At 43.6% G+C, this 19,407-nt stretch overlaps 2 long non-coding RNA genes across 2 annotated transcripts; one reads left to right on the top strand and one right to left on the bottom strand.

Annotated features, from left to right (window-relative positions):
• Positions 1 to 11,581: 11,581 nt before the first annotated feature.
• On the bottom strand, positions 11,582 to 14,753 carry LOC110132284 (uncharacterized). Its single transcript, XR_011489817.1, has 3 exons — positions 14,416 to 14,753; positions 12,551 to 13,987; positions 11,582 to 11,777 (listed from the first exon to the last, which is right to left on the bottom strand). It is a non-coding gene; the product is annotated as an uncharacterized lncRNA (long non-coding RNA).
• A 66-nt stretch (positions 14,754 to 14,819) lies between these two features.
• On the top strand, positions 14,820 to 18,683 carry LOC110132283 (uncharacterized). Its single transcript, XR_002312425.2, has 2 exons — positions 14,820 to 14,970; positions 18,462 to 18,683. It is a non-coding gene; the product is annotated as an uncharacterized lncRNA (long non-coding RNA).
• The last annotated feature ends 724 nt before the right edge of the window (positions 18,684 to 19,407 follow it).

Genomic DNA, 19,407 nt, shown 5'->3' with positions numbered 1-19,407 from the left:
ATACATGGTGGGACACATGCGAGTGTCTAAAACTATGTGAAAATGTGCATACAGAAGTGAGAAGCATTATTTAGATGTCCAAAAGTAGTTCTTGGGATTATGGGTAAAGTCTTGAGGAAAAGAAGTAGCAATTAATCATAAAACTTTTTAGTATATAAAAGGCTTATAACTCATACCCAAGGGCCCAATTTAGGTGCACCCTTATTCTGAGATCCACTTACTTCAGATAACCTATTGGAACCCAATAGGTTCAGGAAGAATCAGAGTAAAACTAATTTCAATGATTTTTTTAATCTATTTTCCTAATGTTTTCCAATGTGAGACAACATTATGTAACTGGTCATAGATCAAGGACACATAAAAATGGTACAGTTTCAGCTCTCAGATTTATAAAGCCAGTAACAGCCTTCCTTGCAAAAATGCCTAACGTTCTCTTTGCAGCACATCTTGGCGTAGGTGTGGCTGAGGAAACCGTCTAATCCTGCCAAGAGCCAGGACTTGGAAGAAGGGTGGATGTGAATGTGAAGCCCAGCTCTCTCACCTCGGGTTCCACTAAAGCAAACTAGCTAGCATTTCACCAAATGTACTTGTGCTATATGCGTGTAATCAACACCGCTCCCTATAAGGCAGGCGTCATTATTTTCTGTGTTTTATAAACAAGGAAATTGAAGTTTCTAAGAGAAATTTAAAAACAAGCCAAGTCATAAATCTTTAAGAGAATAAGACCAAGATTCAAACCTTGCAGTGTCTATTTGCAGCTCATCCTCTTAACTGCTCGGAGGAAGAAATGGCAACCCATTCCAGTGTTCTTGCCTGGAGAATCCCATGGACAGAGGAGCCTGGCAGGCTACAAGAGTTGGGGTTCCAAGAGTTGGACACAACTTGGCAACTAAACTGCCACCACCACCTCTTAACTGCTATGCTTGACTTTCTCTTTGTGTGAAATAGCCCTTCTGACATTTCTCACCTATGAAACAGCAGTAACCAGGGTGATGAGTAAGGGAATTTGATGGAAATCAATTTAAGGTTGAGTACCTGGCAGATATATAGTAGGGATTTCATCCATGTTCTCTTTCTACCTGCCTCTTCTAGCATATAGCATGGGATGCTGAAAAGTTTAAATGCCTGTTGTTTGTTCTATCATAAAAATGTGTGTGTGTGTGTGTGTGTGTGTGTGTGTGTGTGTGTGTGTGTTAGCTACTCGTTCATGTCCGACTCTTTGTGACTCCATGGACTGTAGCCCACCAGACTCCTTTGTCCATGGGATTCTCCAGGCAAGAATACTGGAGTGGGTTGCCATTTCCTTCTCCTACAGGTTTTGAATTAAGAGGTTCCCAATTCCTTCAGTGGAGAAGACAACGGCAACCCACTCTGGTACTCTCGACTGCAAAATCCCACGGACAGAGGAGCCTGGTGGGCTGCAGTCCATGGGGTCGGTAAGAGTCGGACACGACTGAGAGACTTCACTTTCACTTTCCCTTTCATGCACTGGAGAAGGAAATGGCAACCCACTCCAGTGTTCTGGCCTGGAGAATCCCAGGGTCGGCGGAGCCTGGTGGGCTGCCGTCTATGGGGTCGCACAGAGTCGGACACGATTGAAGCGACTTAGCAGCAGCAGCAATTCCTTCAGAGGGCTTCCTAGGTGGCGCTAGTGGTGAAGAAGCCACCTGCTAGTGCAGGAGACTCAGAAGATGTGGGTTTGATCCCTGGGCAAAGAAGATCCTCTGGAGAAGGAAATGGCGACCTACTCCAGTACCCCTGCAGGAATAACCCCATGGACAGAGGAGCCTGGCAGGCTACCACGGGGTCACAAAGAGTCAGATGTGGCTGAGCACCCTCTCAACCCTTCAGGGTTTACCTTGGGTTATAAGTATGGCCTCCACAGGGATTGATTGGTTTTGCTTGGTTACTAGGATTAAAAACCACTAGGGACTTCCCCAGTGGTCCAGTGGTAACACTACGTGCTCACAAAGCAAGGGGTCCAGGTTTAATCCCTGGTCAAGGAACTAGAGCCTGCAAGCCGCAACTTAAGACCCAGAACAGCCAAATAAATAAAATATTTTTTTAGAAAGTAACTAACAGAAACTCAAGAGAAATAGAGGCTTATCTTTTTTATTTTTTTGGAATTGAAATATGTCTGATTTACAAAGCTGAGTTAGTTTCAGGTGTATAGCAAAGTCAATCAGTTACAACCTTCTGACTTTGTCACAAGGAAGGGCTCTCATATGGCCCTGAAATTTCCTCAAGGCTCACACCCCACTGGAAGTCCAACTCTTGGCCTCAGAGGCCTATTTCCAGAGTGTAGGTTAAATCAGCACTGGGTGCTGAGTCACTGTCTGGAAGCCTTGACTTCAAACAAGCCCCAGTGGAAGAAAAAGCTGTGGATGAGGAGAAAACTGAGATGACAGAAGTGGCAAAGCTCACAGAGCGTCGATGCGCGAGCCTGGGCGGTGGGCCTGCAGACCAGGCTCCCTACCTCCCTCCGGCCCTGGGAGAGCTGCTCCCTTGCCACCTTCCTGTTTAAAGCCTTCGACAAGCAGTGAGGAAAATGCTGGAAAATCATCTCTGTCAAGATAGCTACAGAAAATGGAAAACGTATAGTCATAAACCTAATAGGAAATGTGGGTAATATTCCACTGTGGGGCATTAATAAAATACAATAAATGTAGCAAAACATATATTTCTGGATGGGATGACTCAATAAGGGAAGATATAAGTTCTCCAACCCCTAAAAAACTTTATGAAATTTCAGAAGGTTGGGATATTTTCCATGAATATTTTGACCAAATTGCTTAACATTTTTCTGTTAAAATAAGTTTGTAAGAATAGCCAGGAAAAAATTCTGGCAAGGAAACATAGTGAGAGGGATTTTCTCCACCAGTTAAAAACAAAATGTACAAAGAAACCAAAACAGAAAGAGACGCATGTACCCCAATGTTAACTGCAGCACTATTTACAATAGCTAGGACACGGAAGCAACCTAGATATCCATCCACAGATGAATGGATAAGGAAGCTGTGGTACATACACAGAATGAAATACTACTCGGTCATAAAAAGGAATGCATTTGAGTCAGTTCTAATGAGGTGGATGAACCTAGAGCCTATTATACAAAGTAAGTCAGAAAGAGAAAAACAAATATCATGTATTAATGCATATATATGGAATCTAGAAGGATGGTACTGATGAACCTGATTCACAGAGCAGCAGTGGAGATGCAGACAGAGAAGAGATTTACGGACGGGGTGGGGGAGGAGAGGGAGAGGGAGAGATGAATGGAGAGTAGCTTGGAGGCACACACGCTAACATATGTAAACAGCCAGCCAACGGGAATTTGCCGTATGACTCAGGGAACTCAAACGGGTGATAACCTAGAGGGGTGGGGATGGGCGGCAGGTGGAAGGGAGACTCAAGAGGGAGGGGACATATGTACACTTAGTGGTTAATTCATGTTGATGTATGACAGAAATCAAACCAATATTGTAAAGCAATCATCAATTAATTAAAAAAAGATAAATTTTTTAATGCATTAGAAATTTACAACAATTAGTGTGGTGCCGGCAACAGAGTAGAGAGATGGAAAGAAATGGAACATAAAAAGTCTGAACACAAATGAGGTACATAAAATCATTTTGTAGATAAGAAAAATCTTAACTAGAAAATCAATGGAGTCATTTACCGCAATATGGACGGACCTAGAGATCATCAGTACTAAGTGAAATAATTCAGAGAAATACAAATATCATATATACATGATATGATGTTATATCGATATCATGTATATATGATATTCTACATATGTGGAATCTAAAAACAAGATACAAATGAACTTATTTACAAAAGAGAAATAGACTCACAGACATAGAAATATTTAGGATTACTTAAGGGGAAAGAGTAGGGGAGGGATAAATTAGGAGTTTGGGATTAACATATACACACTACAATATATAAAATAGATAACCAACAAAGACTTCCTGTATAGCACAGGGAGCCATACTCAATATCCTGTAATAGATAAGAATTTGAAAAAGAATAGATACAAATATATGTATTAATATAACTGAATCACTTTGCTATATACCTGAAACTAACACAACATTGTAAGTCAACTATACTTCAAAAAAAAAAAATCAATGAAGAAAGAAGGAACTATTCAGTAAATGGTGTCAGTAAAGTCAATGAATAAGTTAGGTAGAAAATACATGCTAGTGTCAAACACAAGGCCAGAGGAAGACAGACACTTTCAGCCAGTAAAGAAAGAAGCCCTTTTTAGATTCAGATAATTTAGTACTCTCAAAGTCAGTGGAAGGAAGTAGCCAAGGATGCAAGCCTTCTGGGCCCCTTGTGCAGGAAAACCGTGAAACCAAAGGTGATGGCAACTCTAAAGCCAGCCACCCTGCTGCAGCGAAGCCAACTCAGCCAGCTGCATTTTGCTTCAGAGCTTCCAGCTGTGCTACAGGGAGGTGAGGCGGAAAGCCTCAGGCCTCATCAGAACTTGGCCATGGGACGCACCCCTTAAGAGACTGAGAATCGAGTGATAAATAACCCAGTAGAAATTCAGGCTCCCAAGACTTTCTGCCAGGATACAGATCAGCTGCATTTAAGACTTGTCCAGGTGTCTTAATGGAGGGAAGACATGTGCTGTCCTGGGGGCCAGCACAGATCTGTTCCCCTATAGCTACTTCACAAGTCCTCCAGAATAAATTTCACATGGTTTAAAGATTTAAAGGAAAAAAGTAAATCAATGTACTGGTGAAAAATATAGCTAAAATACATGTTTGAGTTGAGACGGGCTTTCTATGAATGACATTGAAAGCAGGAAACATTTTGTAAAAAGCTGAATTAATTACTTAAAAAGATTTGGTAGCTCAAAGAACTTAAAATGCCAATATTATGATTGAATTTTCTTACTTAGCAATTTTGTTTTCTTAGAGTTTCATAGTGAGTTTCTTTTCTTCTCTATTGTCTTCATTTTTAAAAAAATATTTCATTATATGACATAAGCAGTCAAGTTCTCTCTCTCTTTCCCAGAGCCTTCCAGATGGAGTAGTAGTCCCACCATGAGTGTAATTATAGGTCAGCTTTTCATTCTTTCCTGCATAGAATCCCCTATTTTCAGTGTCCCATGTCTACTTCCTCCTTAATTTGTGTCCCCCTTTTTTTTCATGGAGTACATCCTGAAATAACTTCCTTGGAAAGGATGAGTCAGGGGTAACATATCTGAGTCCCTTATGTAGACATCTAACTTTAACCTACCCACCTCACCCTCTCCCCCCGCCACACACACACACACAAACACTCAATTGATAGTTTTCCTGTTGTTGTTCAGTCACTAATTCATGTCTGACTCTTTGCGACCCCGTGGACTGCAGCATGCCAGGCCTCCCTGTCCTTCACTATCTCCCAGAGTTTGCTTAAGCTCATGTCCATCGAGTCGGGGATGCCATCCAACCATCTCGTCCTCTGTGCTCCCTTCTAGCTTCAATCTTTCCCAGCATCTGGGTCTCTTCCGATGAGTCAGTTTTTCTCATCAGGTAGCCAAAGTATTGAGAAGTGTGGTTTGAAACAAACTTCTCGTAGAATTTAAATGCTTTGTTCCATGTTCTCCTAAATTTCAGTCTTCTTGAAAGTGTTGATGCCAATCATTTTTGTGTTCTTTTATAGATGTCCTAGTTTTGGTTTTGTTTTGAATCTCTGCAGTCTCTTGGGATATTCTGTTTTTCTTTTCTGTTCCAAAATTCCCCAGTGATATAGCTAGTTGTGTGTCTATCACTACTTATTATGTTTGATTCTCAGTGATTCCTTTGGCGATTCACAGCCTACAGCTCTAGTAAAATATCTCATCCCTCTGAAAATGCGTTTTCTCCACGTCCTCTGTTCTTCTTGTTCAGAATTCCAACTCCTTGGTAAACTAACACTTCTGTCCTTCATTTTTTCTCATAATTTGGTCTCTGTCTTTTTGTTTTACCTTCTAGGGCATTTCCTACTATTTATGTTTCAATTATTTCACTGACATTTTTATTTTCTTGCCTAATTTTGGAAATCATGTCCTAGATTTTCAAGATGTCTTTTTATTCTCTGAACTTTCCTTCTATATCCTCATGATTCTCAGCCTTGGCTGCACATTAGAGCTTACCCGGGACCTTTGAACACCACTGATGAGCAATGCTCCATCCAGTTAAATCAAAAGCCTAAGGGCTAACTCCCAGGCAGCCATATTTTTCAAAGCTCTCCAGTAGATACCAATTTTTGTCCTAGTTTGGGAAACATTGCATTATCTTGTTTCCGTCTTGACCTAAACTCTTTTTCACCAATATCATATTAATATTAAACATTACATAGTTAATTACCTATTTATCTATTTATTCTATACTATCTACTCATAGATAACCCTTGCCCTGTATTTAACAGGTATAATTCTCAGGCAATAGTCTCAGGCATACAAATATATAAATAGCCATAATTCAGTTTAATTTCTATTTCCAGCCTCTTGTTCTGGTTGAAGAAACTCAAACTGAATGGACTAAATTTATTTCAGTTCCAGGTTTAGACATGAAGTATCTATTGAATCTCCCTTGGGTTACTTACAAAGGAAAGGAAAGAAATGCATTTGGTCACTATTTTTAAACCAAGGTATCTCTTGAATAAATTACTAGATGTCAAAATGAAGTGACGTCAGCAATATTTTGCCTTTCCTCTCAGCCTTCTTTATGCTAAGAAACAGATGTCATTGGTTCAGATAACACACATATATCAACGCATATATCCTGTCTTTTTAAAAAGTTCTTTTGTGCCTTTGTCTTATGCCTTCTGTAGACTGGATTTTTTCCTCTAAAAAGGAGGAACTTCATTTTATGCATTTAAAGTCTCTAGTACAATGTGTCCCATGTAACGATCATTTTTTCTACATTGAATGCTGTCTTTTTGACAGGCTAGGACCTGGGACCCGCTATTGAAGTGCTGCAATGCTTGAATCTGGACAAATGTCTCCTCGAGCAACCAAATACAAAGGAATTGTAAGGGACAGAAAATAATTGTGTGCATGCACGGTTGGGGTGAATCGGACAAGGTATAAAGAGACCAAAAAGTCCAGCTGCCACTTCAGAAGAGTAGGGAGCCAAAGCAATGGACTATGTGTGCCCCCTGCGTACAACACCACCTAAAGTGGCGGGCAGACCACTTAAGCCACCTCTCTAGTCTGACCTGTGGACACATCCCTACCTTCATCCCAAATAAGGAACCAACTCAGCCTCTCTCAGTGAGCAAGCTAACAAGGAACCTGTCACTTGTTCTTGACCCCCTCCTCCTGCAGCAGGGGCCCCAGTAAAGTCTTGCCTGAATGTCCTGTCTGGCCTCTGATTAATTTCTACTGATTAAGGAGGCAAAGAATGCTGGTCAGTAGCATTTGGCGTAGGTATCAGTATGGATGTTCATAAGCTAGTCAGCCTGTGCTCAAAGTAGCTATAATAAAATGCTTTTAAAGTAAGCACACACACCCACAGGCACACAAACTTTCTCATAGACACACACACACACACACACACACACACACTCCTTTTTTCCCCCAATCAGTTCCAAACTTAGTGCATGACGCTTCTACAAGTTTCCAAGTGGCTCAGCGGTGAAGAATCCACCTACCAAGCAGTAGACCCATCCCTGGATCGGAAAGATCCCCTGAAGAAGGAAATGGCAACCCACTCCAGGATTCTTGCCTGAGAAATCCCATGGACAGAGGAGCCTGGCAGACTATAATCCGAGGATCACAGGAGTCAGACACGACTGAATGACTCAACAACAGCAACAGCATCCCAATTGCTTTTCCATGGTGTGGGAGGGGGTCTGCTGTCATGGCTCTATCAACTGCTCCCTAACAAAGGGCAGTGAGAACGGACTCCCCAGATGCCAGGACAGAAGATGCGGTTGTCCTTGGCAAGGTGGGAAACCAAACTCAGATCTCTGCCTTTTCCTCCTGTGTTTCAGGAGGCTCGGGTATTTATACCATATTTTTCAGAATAGTGAGGACAAGGTACCCTCTTATGTTCAGTTCAGTTGCTCAGTCATGTCTGACTCTTTGCGACCCCATGGACCGCAGCACGCCAGGCTTCCCTGTCCATCACCAACTCCCAGAGCTTGCTTAAGTCTGTCGAGTTGGTGATGCCATCCAACCATCTCATCCTCTGTCATCCCCTTCTCCCCCTGCCTTCAATCTTCCCCAGCATCAGGGTCTTTTCAAATGAGTCAGTTCTTTGCATCAGGTGGCCAAAGTGTTGGGAGTTTCAGCTTCAGCATCAGTCCTTCCAATGAAAATTCAGAACTGATTTCCTTTAGGATGGACTGGTTGGATCTCCTTGCAGTCCAAGGGACTCTCAAGAGTCTTCTCCAACACCACAGTTCAAAAGCATCAATTCTTCGGTGCTCAGCTTTCTTTATAGTCCAACTCTCACATCCATACATGACTACTGGAAAAACCATAGCTTTGACTAGACAGACCTTTGCTGGCAAAGCAATGTCTCTGCTTTTTAACACGCTGTCTAGTTTTATTAGCCCTATTATGTTGTTGTTAGTCACTCAGTCGTGTATGACTGTTTGTGACCCCATGGACTGTAGCCTGCCCAGCTCCTCTGTCCATGGGAGTCTCCAGGCAAGAACACTGGAGTGGGTTGCCATTTCCTTCTCTAATAGTGTTCTCTTATCATGTTAGCAGACTGCTAAACAAATATACTAGATTCTGAATATATTCTTAACCCACAACGAGGCATCCTTCAAGTCGATTTATGAGTTAAACCCCAGCATAGCTTGGCCAGAGCTAGATTTGTGTGGGATATCTAGGTTCACAGAGAAGTCCAAGGGCTTCCAGGTGGTACTAGTGGTAAAGAACCCACCTGATGATGCAGAAGACATAAGGGATGCGGGTTCAATCCCTGGGTGTGGAAGATTCCCCTAGAGGAGGGCATGGCAATCCAATTTAGCGTTCTTGCCTGAAGAATCCCATGGACAGAGGAGCCTGGCAGGCTACAGTCCATGGGGTCGCAAAGTCAGACACAACTGAAGTGACTTAGCATGCATGTACTCAGAGAAGCCCAAAAAGTCTTGTAGATTGCCGTTTCTGACCTTGAGAGACTGTTCTAATGTCAGGGGTGAAATTTTATTGCTACTATATTATCTCATTCATACTATAATGAAGGAATGTAAGTGATTTGTTCCCAAAAAATCAGCTCTTGAATTTAGTGATTCTGTGACTATAATGGGTTTGTTTCTCATATCCACACATGTAATTTTAAATAATGTTATAGTTATAATGCTACATTATAGTTAAATAATGTAACAGTTTCATTTGAAACTGTTGTAAAGTTACTTCCTGGAAAGTTTGGCTAGCCTGGGTGGTAGGATTCCTCCTCCCTGTCTTAAGGTTGAGTCTTTGACCACCCTTGGAAGAGGGAAAGTCCGGGTATCTTACTGTTATTCCAGGAGAGTGGCCATCTACATGAGGATTCCCCTCCTGGCTGGGGGTCTACTGGGAACCCAGCACCCATCAGATGACAAGCTTGTTCCTTCCACACTTCCCTGCTTACCTTCCCCTTATTTCCCACATTCTTCCCTAATAAGAATTTTTAAATTTCATGTATTAATTTATTTATTGTTTTTCTTTAATAATTATTGTGTAAAATAATAATTTTCAAAGTATTAACAATAATAAATCACTGTATGTCACATGATACATACTATTTACCACTCACCATATTTATATATTTTTTGCCTCCCTCTGCCTTTGTTTGAAAATTTTTGATATAGACATGCAATTTCATGTAAAATAAATAAAATGATATTTCATATACTGTGTGATTCTTTAAAAGTAATAATATTAAAAGACCCAGTATTTTTCTCCTGTGTTGTTTCTCACTTTCCCTTCTGTCTCTCCTGCTCCTCCTGTGTTAGCACCCACCAGGTAACCCACGTTAACAACCTAACGTGCATCATCCATGCTTTTTTCTTCATGCTTATATAATTACTTGGGCATCCCTGGTGGCTCAGCGGTAAAGAATTTGCCTGCCATGTGGGAGAGCTGGGTTCGATCCCTGGGTTGGGAAGATCCGCTGGAGAAGGGCGTGGCAACCTGCTTCAGTATTCCAGCCCGGAGAATCCCCATGGACAGAGGTGCCTGGTGGGCTACAGTCCATGGGGTCACAAGGAGTTGGGCACAATTGAGCTACTAAGCACATATAACTACTCACCACGTACACATACGCACACAGGCATATTTGCTTTACATATGTGGGACTCTGTGGCATAATTCCCTATCTTTGTTATTCTTACACAACAAATTTTTTTAGAAATATTTCCAAGATAACTAGTATAAGTCCAATTTACCCTTCTTAATGGCAACGTGCAAGACTCTGTGGTGCTCTAGAATCATTACGTATTTAATCCTCACCTCTTACAAGAGCTAGTTATTAAATATTCAAGAATTCTGAAAGCTAGTTATAAACACTAAGCTTGACGTAATCTGTGGTGGGAGAATTTACACCACGGAAATTGGCAAACACTACAAATGCTAGCTAGTCTTTGATTTTTCAGAGAGCTAGCACACCATTGGTGAAAGTTTATAATAATTTTACATAAGCAATCATGTTTTGAAAGGCTGCTCGTTTTATTTTTCTTTTCTATTCCTTATCTGTATCTTCCCCCCCTCTATGAACAGGGCTGTAATAAATTTAGGGGAATTGAGCAGGGCTCTACTGAAGACATTTGGGCAGTTGCTCCAAAGTTATTATGAGCCCTCACAGTGCAGGATAACGGAGGTATGGGCATCAGACCCTGACTGACGCTGCCTTATTGTCCCCTGGCTGCCTCCGTTTTTGAGAGTGCCTTACTTGGATGCTTCTTGTATGGCCTCCCAGAGGGTTGGCCGCTCATCCTTCCTTCCATTTCATAGTCACCTCTATATAAGCCTCTCCTGCCTATTGCCCTTAGCAGCCTCCTCCACCCTTAACACTCTGAGGAAGACTCACACAGAATAGCAAAGGCACAGTTCCCTGAGTTTTGAGAGTTCTGCAGCTGATGGATCACGGTGGTGTGCAGCTGGGTACAGATGGAACGGAGTTGCTCCACTGGGTTACACTCTTTCAGGAAGCCACAGTACGGCTTTATGTGGCTGATCCCCACAACCCCATCTCTGGATCATCTATTTCTGTCTATTTCCCCTCATCTACATCTACTTCCCAAGCTTCGGTTCTTTGTTTCCAATCATCTGCTGAGCAGTCAACCAGAATCTCACATTCAATAGACATATCCAACCCAGCACCCCGCCTTCTGCCAACATCATGGCTTTGGGCAGTGCTGCCATTTCTTCATTAATTTCTGTGGCATTTAAATGATATGCATGTAAAAAGCCTAAATGTTTGCCAAATGTCAGTTCTCTCTCCCTCCTTCCCTTCCTTGATTTCTTCTCTCTTTTTGGAGGAAGAGAAGTTTCAGTTTAGGGGGAACAATCTCACAAAGTTGCCAAAGACAACATACTCACCCTTAAAAGTAGAAAAGCCAAGCTCCAGAGCCTCAGGAGGAAAGTGACACTCAGAGTTGATACATTTCACTGCCCTTTATTGGCCAAGATTCAAGGAAGAGGTGAGATGAGCCAGGTGTGAGGAAGGAAGGAACTGGGTTCATCCTGGCGGTCCTGTCACCAGCTACAAAGGGGCTCCGGTCCAGAGTCCATTGGAACTGATGATGCCCCTTAGGACACTGGTCAGGCTATAGAAGACAGGGTTGTTTGAGTCTGTCTAAATCAGAGGAGGAAAAATAAAAATCAAACTCCTTCTCTTGAGTTTCAGTTTTCTTCCCCTTGAAAATCACCAAAGGCTGCAGGCCCATCTGTCAGCCCCTGATGAACCACATCTGTCCTCCCATTATCTCCTGAGCTGGGTCATTGGAAAAATCTCATAAAACATGTGAGGACAGAACATAACCATTTAATAGGCTGTCAGAAACCCTAGAGCATCAGGGCCCAGCAGCATACTGGGACAACTGGAAGATTGCTTATGGAGGGCTGGGAGAGGGGGGAGGTGGGAGGGGGGTGTTTTTGGCTTTGAAGTGGAAAAGAAAAAGAAAAAAGATATGTGGGATATAGAGCTAAAATATGTTTTGCTTATAATAAATAATGAGGCAGTGCTTTTAGAGGGTGTGTCTAAAAACTGCTTAAAACTGAGCACCTATTTTATGTAAGATGCTGTTCTAAATTTGGAGATTCAAAGGTGTTCAAGACCAGGGCTGGACTTCTGACCCAGCTGTCTGTCTGTCTGGAGTCAGACAGAGGCAGGCTCCAATCAGAGCTCCACTACTTACTTGACTTTGGTTGAGCTATTTCATTTCCCTGAGTCTCAGTTTACTGATCTGCAAAATGGGAATAATGGTCCCATTTGGGAACAATAAGATGTAACATGCGTAAATCTCTTTGCATCCTGCCTGGTACCTGGTAAATGATCAACATACCTCAGTTCTCGCCTGCCCCGCCCCAACTCCCCCTTCCCTTCCCACCAACAAGTTGTCTACTTACCTTACTGCTGTGATCCCAGGGCCCAGAGGAGCACTTACTGGCACTCAGAGAAGGTGGGCATGGTGGGTTGTCCAAAGCTGCACTTTGGGAGAAATAAATGAACATGTTCAGAGGAGAACGAGAGAAAAGAAGAAAAATGGGGAACAGGAACTGCTGAAAGAATCCCACATTTAGTCAAGAGAAGAAGATGTAGGGCTTGGTTAGAAGGGCAGGAAGCCTGTGTTTATTAGTGTAGATGGCTGTTGTGTGGATGCGGACGGAGCCTTGATGGTTGCAGACCAAGGCACAGATTTCAGCATGGTGAGAGAGCCAGTGGGGTAAGGGGTGAGCTGGAGGGTGGTGGGTGGAGTTATGAGGAGGGGGGCATAGGTGCTGCAGGCTGGCCAAGAGGAGAAATGACCTTTAACTTTTACCCCTTCCAGCACTGAAGACTCCGATTGTGAAAATCCTACTCTATTAGAAACGGTTACTCAATATCTTGTAATAACCTATAATGGAAAAGAATCTAAAAAGAATCTAAAAAAAGAAGCTAAAAGAATCTAGCATGTACTAAGTTGCTTCAATCGTGTCTTACTCTGTGCAACCCTATGAACTATTTTAGGGTGGGATTCTCCAGGCAAGAAATGGCCCAACCCTCCTCCAGGGGATCTTCCCGACCCAAGGATCGAACCTGCGTCTTGTGTGTCTCCTGCGTGGGCAGACAGGTTCTTTATCACTGATGCCACCAATGCGACTTTGTCATTCACGATGAGAATAACCACCACTTACCTCAGCCCCTGTGTTGGTCTGCTCGTCTGCTGGTAGCTTCTCAGAGGTCCAGCACCCTCCCTGCTCCGAGCCCTCGCTCACACGGTCCCTCTTCCCTCGAGGGCCACCTCCCTCCTCCGAAACTGTCTTTCCAAGTCATGCCCGTCCCTCATGGTCCAGCTTGCATCTATCAGGAAGCTTTCCAACCCCCACAGGGGCAAAAGGCATGTTTCTGACCCTCTGTCCACAGCATTTTCTGTTTAGGTGCAGCAGAGATCTCCAGGGATAACTCCCTCCCACCCTAGATTAGGAGCTTCGGGCCTCTCACAGAAGCTTAGTGTTACTTATTCTCACTTCCTGACCCCCTCAAAGTTAATGGATGCTCAATATTTGACTTTTAATGGCCTGAATAAGGCAAGTAACTATACATTATCCTCTCCCCTTTAAAAACAATCAAACAAAAGAAAATGAGAAAGCAAAACCAAAAGTCTGGCTTGCCTGAATTTCTGTTTGTCTACTTCATAACCTCTTCATATTCTGGGTCAATAAAAAGAAGCTATTACTGACCAAAAAAAAAAAAAAAATGTACAGACTCAAAGTTGGAAATTATATTTTGTTCAGTGGCTTTACTGACGACTGTAGCCTGGGATGTCAGCCTCTCAGATTGCTCTGAGGGATTGTTCCAAAGACCTAAGGAGGAACAAGGATATATAGGAGCTTTTGCAAAAGTAAAAAGCAACAACAAAAGCCCAGGTAGTAAAGCAAGAAAAGATTCCTACTAATGACACATACTCAAAAAGACAGACGTCTCAAAGTCATGAATCTAGCACTTTTCTGTGTATGGGGAGGTGCAAGAGTCTGGGCATTTAAAAATCATTCTTTTGATACGCATCTTAACTATCTAGGGCCAGTATCCTGTTATATTCCATCCCTCAGGGTGCGCTATGGGGTGGCGGCAGGCACCGCAGTGGTGGATGGCTGATGGCCAGACATCCTGTATTTTCTGAAATGGCAGGGGACAGTCTTTGCCCACATTATGCAACTGTTAACTGCTTAGACTGACTGCTGGACAGTGCTTCCTTCCTAGTCTTACATCCCCCAATATCACCTTTACTCACTTGCTCCCTGTAACCCTGACGAATCTCCAACAGTGAGGATCACAGTTTTCTGTATTTGGGTTCAAGTTCTGGTCCCAGCACATAACAGGGTGACCTTCAGTAAGAGAATCGACCTAGGAGACTGTGCCCAGGTTTTCCTTTGTCACACAGAGGGATGACAAACTCGCTCCCAGGATGAGATGAGAACCCAATACAATGCCAAGTGCTTTACGAGTGTTGGGAGCTAGTATCGTTAGTATTTGGTGCAATCATCCCTTCCATGTTGGTACCAAGCAGAGCCCTCTGGGGCTCCTGGGCACAAAAGCCTTTCTGTGTCTCCCATTTCTTTGATTACAGGAAACAGGCTTCTTTCAGCCTCTATGACCTTCCCAGTGTTCCAAGTTCCAACTGGCAGAGTCAAGCAGTTGTTAATTAGGGAAGGAAGAGGCTTCAAGACCAGGGAGAAAAACAGTCTAGAGAAACAACGGTGCTGCCTTGGGGCAAAGTCCTCGTTTCCCATCAAGGGATAAACTCGACAGTCTCTGAGCCATTTTGCAGACACGGAAACCCCACCAGGTGGGAGAAGTTATCGGTTAAAAAGGACTTTGATGCATGAGACAAGTGCTCGGGCCTGGTGCACTGGGAAGACCCAGAGGAATCGGGTGGAGAGGGAGGTGGGAGTGGGGATCGGGATGGGGAATACATGTAAATCCATGGCTGATTCATGTCAATGTATGACAAAAACCACTACAATATTGTAAAGTAATTAGCCTCCAACTAATAAAAATAAATGGAAAAAAAAATTATCCACCAAAAGGAAAAAAAAGGACTTTCTGTCCACAAGCACAGAGACCCCAGACCAGTTGGAAACAGGATGGTGAATGCGGACTCCTACTTACCTCTGCATCCACGCATCAGGAGAAAGTCCTTGAACTGATCAAGCCTCCTTTGAACCATTACTATAAAACTTCTCCAGGCGGGGGTGGGACAGACAGTTTGGAGGGCCTTAGCTCTCTGTGACCCTCTTTGCCAGGCAAAGCAATGAAGCTATTCTTTTCTACTTCACCCAAAACTCTGCCTCAGAGATTTAATTCCGGTACAGACTTGCTTTAGTGTCAAACACATCACGCCAAGCATACGCTTGGAAAAGGGCAGGGGTCTTCCCAGCCCATGGGCCTTGACACCTGAACAGGAACTCAGAAAGGAACACTGGGGCTGCTCCCTCCCCACACCCTGTGCCTGCTATCTCTACGAAGCTCACTTCCTCTCCTAGGATGTCTTGTTCTGAAAAAAGAGAGAAAAGCCTTGTGTCCTGCGGAGCCAAAGCATCATTTTAACTCCCTCTTTCATCTTCTTTAGTCCTTACCGAAAAGAAGGAACTGTCTGTTTCCCACTGCGGAAGCCTGAAGGGAGATTAATAACAATAATAGTTCATGTGGAAATAATGCTCCATGAAAAATACCCCTCCGTTCTGATTCCTTCATTTCAGAGAGACAGGGCCTGAGAGGTAGTGAAATGGATACGACGATGGCATTCTTGGAGAGATACAGAAATAACTCAATGGCCCCAGATTCCTGTCACTTTCCTTACGTGAGAACTCTTACGTGAGTTCTCCATCAAACGGCTTGTTGCAGGAAGGGGGACCCCTTCCAGGGCCTGAGATGGGCTCTTTCTAACACTTAGACATGACTGATCTGAGGAGACACACGTCCTGACAAAGCAGGAGACTGTCAGGAAAGGAGGCTGGGCGGAGGGCCGCAGGGTGAGGGGAGCCCAGGAGGCCTGCGCGGCCGAGACTCGTGTCTCGGGTTTTATGCTGACGGTGTCAGTTTCAGGATCCTCGCTAACCACGCGCTCTCAGGGTCCTTCCTGGTGGCAAGCATCCCTCGGCCAAGACGGATTCCAGCGAGAAGGGTCCTGGGAGGCTGCTAGGATAGACGGTGTCTGGTGCCTCTTTTGGCCTTTCTGAATTCTTCCTGTGGGTGGTAGCTCGTCAGCTCTGCGTTTCTCACCAGGACCTCCGGTCGTAACACAACTCATGCAGGCAGTTACTATGATGCCTGGTGAGGGTGGGTGGTTGCGGACAGTGTTGCCCCCCACAAATTTGCTTTTCTCAAGCCAAATTCTTAGTGATGACTAAGCCAGGCCTGAAATTTGAGCCCACAGCACAACCATACCTTTCTGTATATACGCCTGATCTTATTTGAATTAATGGCTTAGATATTCTCTGCCCCTTCCTGGCTGGGCGAGCCCAGGCAAGGCACCAGGTGATGCTGGGCCATCCCCCAGAACAAGGGAGTAGCAAGGAAACTTTGGCTGTCTAGTCCGTGGCATAGGTAGGTCCTGGCAGCTGAAGAAGCAGTGCCTCTTCTGGAAGAAGTGGGTTGGTTTCACCTGACAGACTTCGTCAGCCCTGCTGAGGCCAGGAGCCACTCTTAGCTGGGTCACTAGGGAGTTCCGAGGTGGTTTGTGCAGACCCCTGGGCCCCACCTGCTTCCGCCTTTCATCTGCTGGGCACTCACCAGCCCTATTTTTCCTTTTCCTGGAGTCCCTCCACCCCTTTTTCCCCTTGGGGGTCATATGTATTTTTGTAAGCACTACCCAGCTTTTCTAGGAAAGAGAGGAAATTATAAATACATTTCAGAAATCACAGGATGTCTTGGGTTGTTTCTTAATGGTCTCTTGTATATCTATTTAAACACAAGTAGATTATAGTCAAAACAAGAGAAGGGTGGAATAGATGGAATATTCATGGTCCTCCAAAAGCCGTATGTTGACAACCGTCAACATGTCTTAATATGAAATGTGATGTATTAGGGGTGGGGCCTTTGGGAGGTAATTAAATTATGAGGATAGAGCCTTCATAAATGGGATTAGCACCTTATAAGAAGAGGAGTGAGAATGGATACACATATATGTATGGCTGAGTCTCTTTACTGTCCATCTGAAACTATCACAACATTGTTAACTGTCCATCCTTCAATCTAAATTAAAAAGTTTTTTAAAAAGTAAGCATGAAAAAAATTTTCAAAACATTATTTGTATTGTTGTTATGATAATTATTACAATATTCACTATATTCATCATAATTTTGTATACACTTTGGCTCCCTTGAATAAAATCTCAACTCTTTTTTTTAAAACTTTTTATTTTATATTACAATATAATTAACAATGTTGTGATAATTTCAGGTTTATAGCAAAGGGACTCACCATTACATATACATGTATCCATTCTCCTCAAAACTCCCCTCCCATCCAGGCTGCCACATAACATTGAATAGGGTTTCCTGAGCTCTACAGGAGGACCTTGTTGATTATCCATTTTATTTTTTTAAACATTTATTTACTTATTTGGCTGCACTGGTTTTCTAGCTTTATTTCTAATTGGATGATAATTGCTTTACAATGCTGTATGGGTTTCTGTCATATATCAACATGAAATAGCCATAGGGTTATCCATTTTAAATATAGTAGTGTGTACATGTCGATACCAAACTCTCTACTATCCTTTCCCCCCATTCTTTCCACATGGCAACCGTAAGGTCATTCTCTAAGTCTGTGAGTTTTGTAATTAAGTCCATTAGTATCATTTCTTTTTAAGTCCCACATGTAAGGGATTGCATATGCTCTTTCTTCTTCTGTCTGACTTCACTGAGTGACAATCTCTAGGTCCATCCATGTTGCTGCAAATGGCCTTATTTCATTCTTTTTAATGGCTGAGGAATATTCCATTATGTATATGTGCCATATCTTCTTTATCCATTCCTCTGTCAACGGCCATTTAGATTGCTTCCGTGTCTTGCTTATTGTAAACAGTGCTGCACTGAACACTGGGGGTGCGTGCATCCTTTTGGACCATGTTTTTCTCCAGGTGGATGCCCAGGAGTGGGATTGCAGGGTCTGATGGTAACTCTATGTTTTAGTTTCTTAAGGGGCCTCTGTACTGTTCTCCACAGTGACTGCACCGATTTGCATTTCCACCAACAGTGTAGGAGGGTTCCCTTCTCTCCATACCCTCTCCAGCATGTATTCATCGTAATTTTGTATATACTTTGTATCTCCTAGGTGAAAATCTCAACTCTTAAGAAAAGGAAGAGGAATGAGACAGATGATCTCAGGGCCATGTGAGGGTGGAGCAAGAAGGTCGCTGTGGCAAATGAGGAAGAGGGTTCTCACTAGCTGTTGTTGCAAACCGGCAAGACGGTGCTCACTGAATCTGCCAGCATCTTGATCTCAGACTTCCCAGCTTCCAGGCCTTTGAGAAATAAATCTGTGCTGTTTAAGCCATATTACTTTAGGGTATTTTGTTATAGCCATCCACACAGGCTAACAGACTCATTTTCCCCTGCTTTTCTTTTACTTCTTTCATTGTGTCAGCTTGGATCCTCTTAGAAGTAAATGCCAAGACAGAATCAGACAGGTAAGAGATTTATTGGGGGGAGCACCTGTGAGGGATACAGGGGCAGAGGAGCAGGAGTGAGGGGGTGGCCGTCAGCCCCTGAGGCTGGTCTGACACCTGGGGAAGGACAGCGGGACGGCAGGAGCTCTGCGTGAGAGCGGAGGGTCTCAGCCAGGCCGATGGGGAGCCCCACTGAAATATTCTCCACCGGCATGGACCAGGGACGTCAGGCTGCGGTACTGATGTGAACAGCCCAGGGAGAGCATGGCCTCAGCCTGAGTGCTTGGGAAGATCTAAGTATGTAGCAGCTGGAGGCTGTTCCCCAAAGACCCTGTTCCAAGGAGGTTCTCTTGAAGGGAGATTCGAGCGGCACCGCCGAGTGGCTGCCTCACCCACAGTGTCCAGCTGACTCACACCAGGAGCTCAGCGTGCTAACTCAGAAGTTTCTTAAAGCTGTGTTCATGTTTCACACCTTCCAGTTCCTGTTCCACATCATACACAGCTGTTTTGCATACTCCTCTCTAAGAAATCATGTCCCATTTTCTTAGGACTTTGATGCCCTCTCCAGGAAATGACTGTCATAGGAGAGTGGTCAGGGGTGTAGGTCCTGGC

The sequence above is a fragment of the Odocoileus virginianus genome, chromosome 10 (assembly GCF_023699985.2).
Source record: "Odocoileus virginianus isolate 20LAN1187 ecotype Illinois chromosome 10, Ovbor_1.2, whole genome shotgun sequence".
In the NCBI taxonomy this organism is placed as follows: Eukaryota; Metazoa; Chordata; class Mammalia; order Artiodactyla; family Cervidae; genus Odocoileus; species Odocoileus virginianus.
The sequence above is the reverse complement of the archived record's forward strand: the minus strand, read 5'-3'. Positions and strand labels throughout refer to the sequence as shown.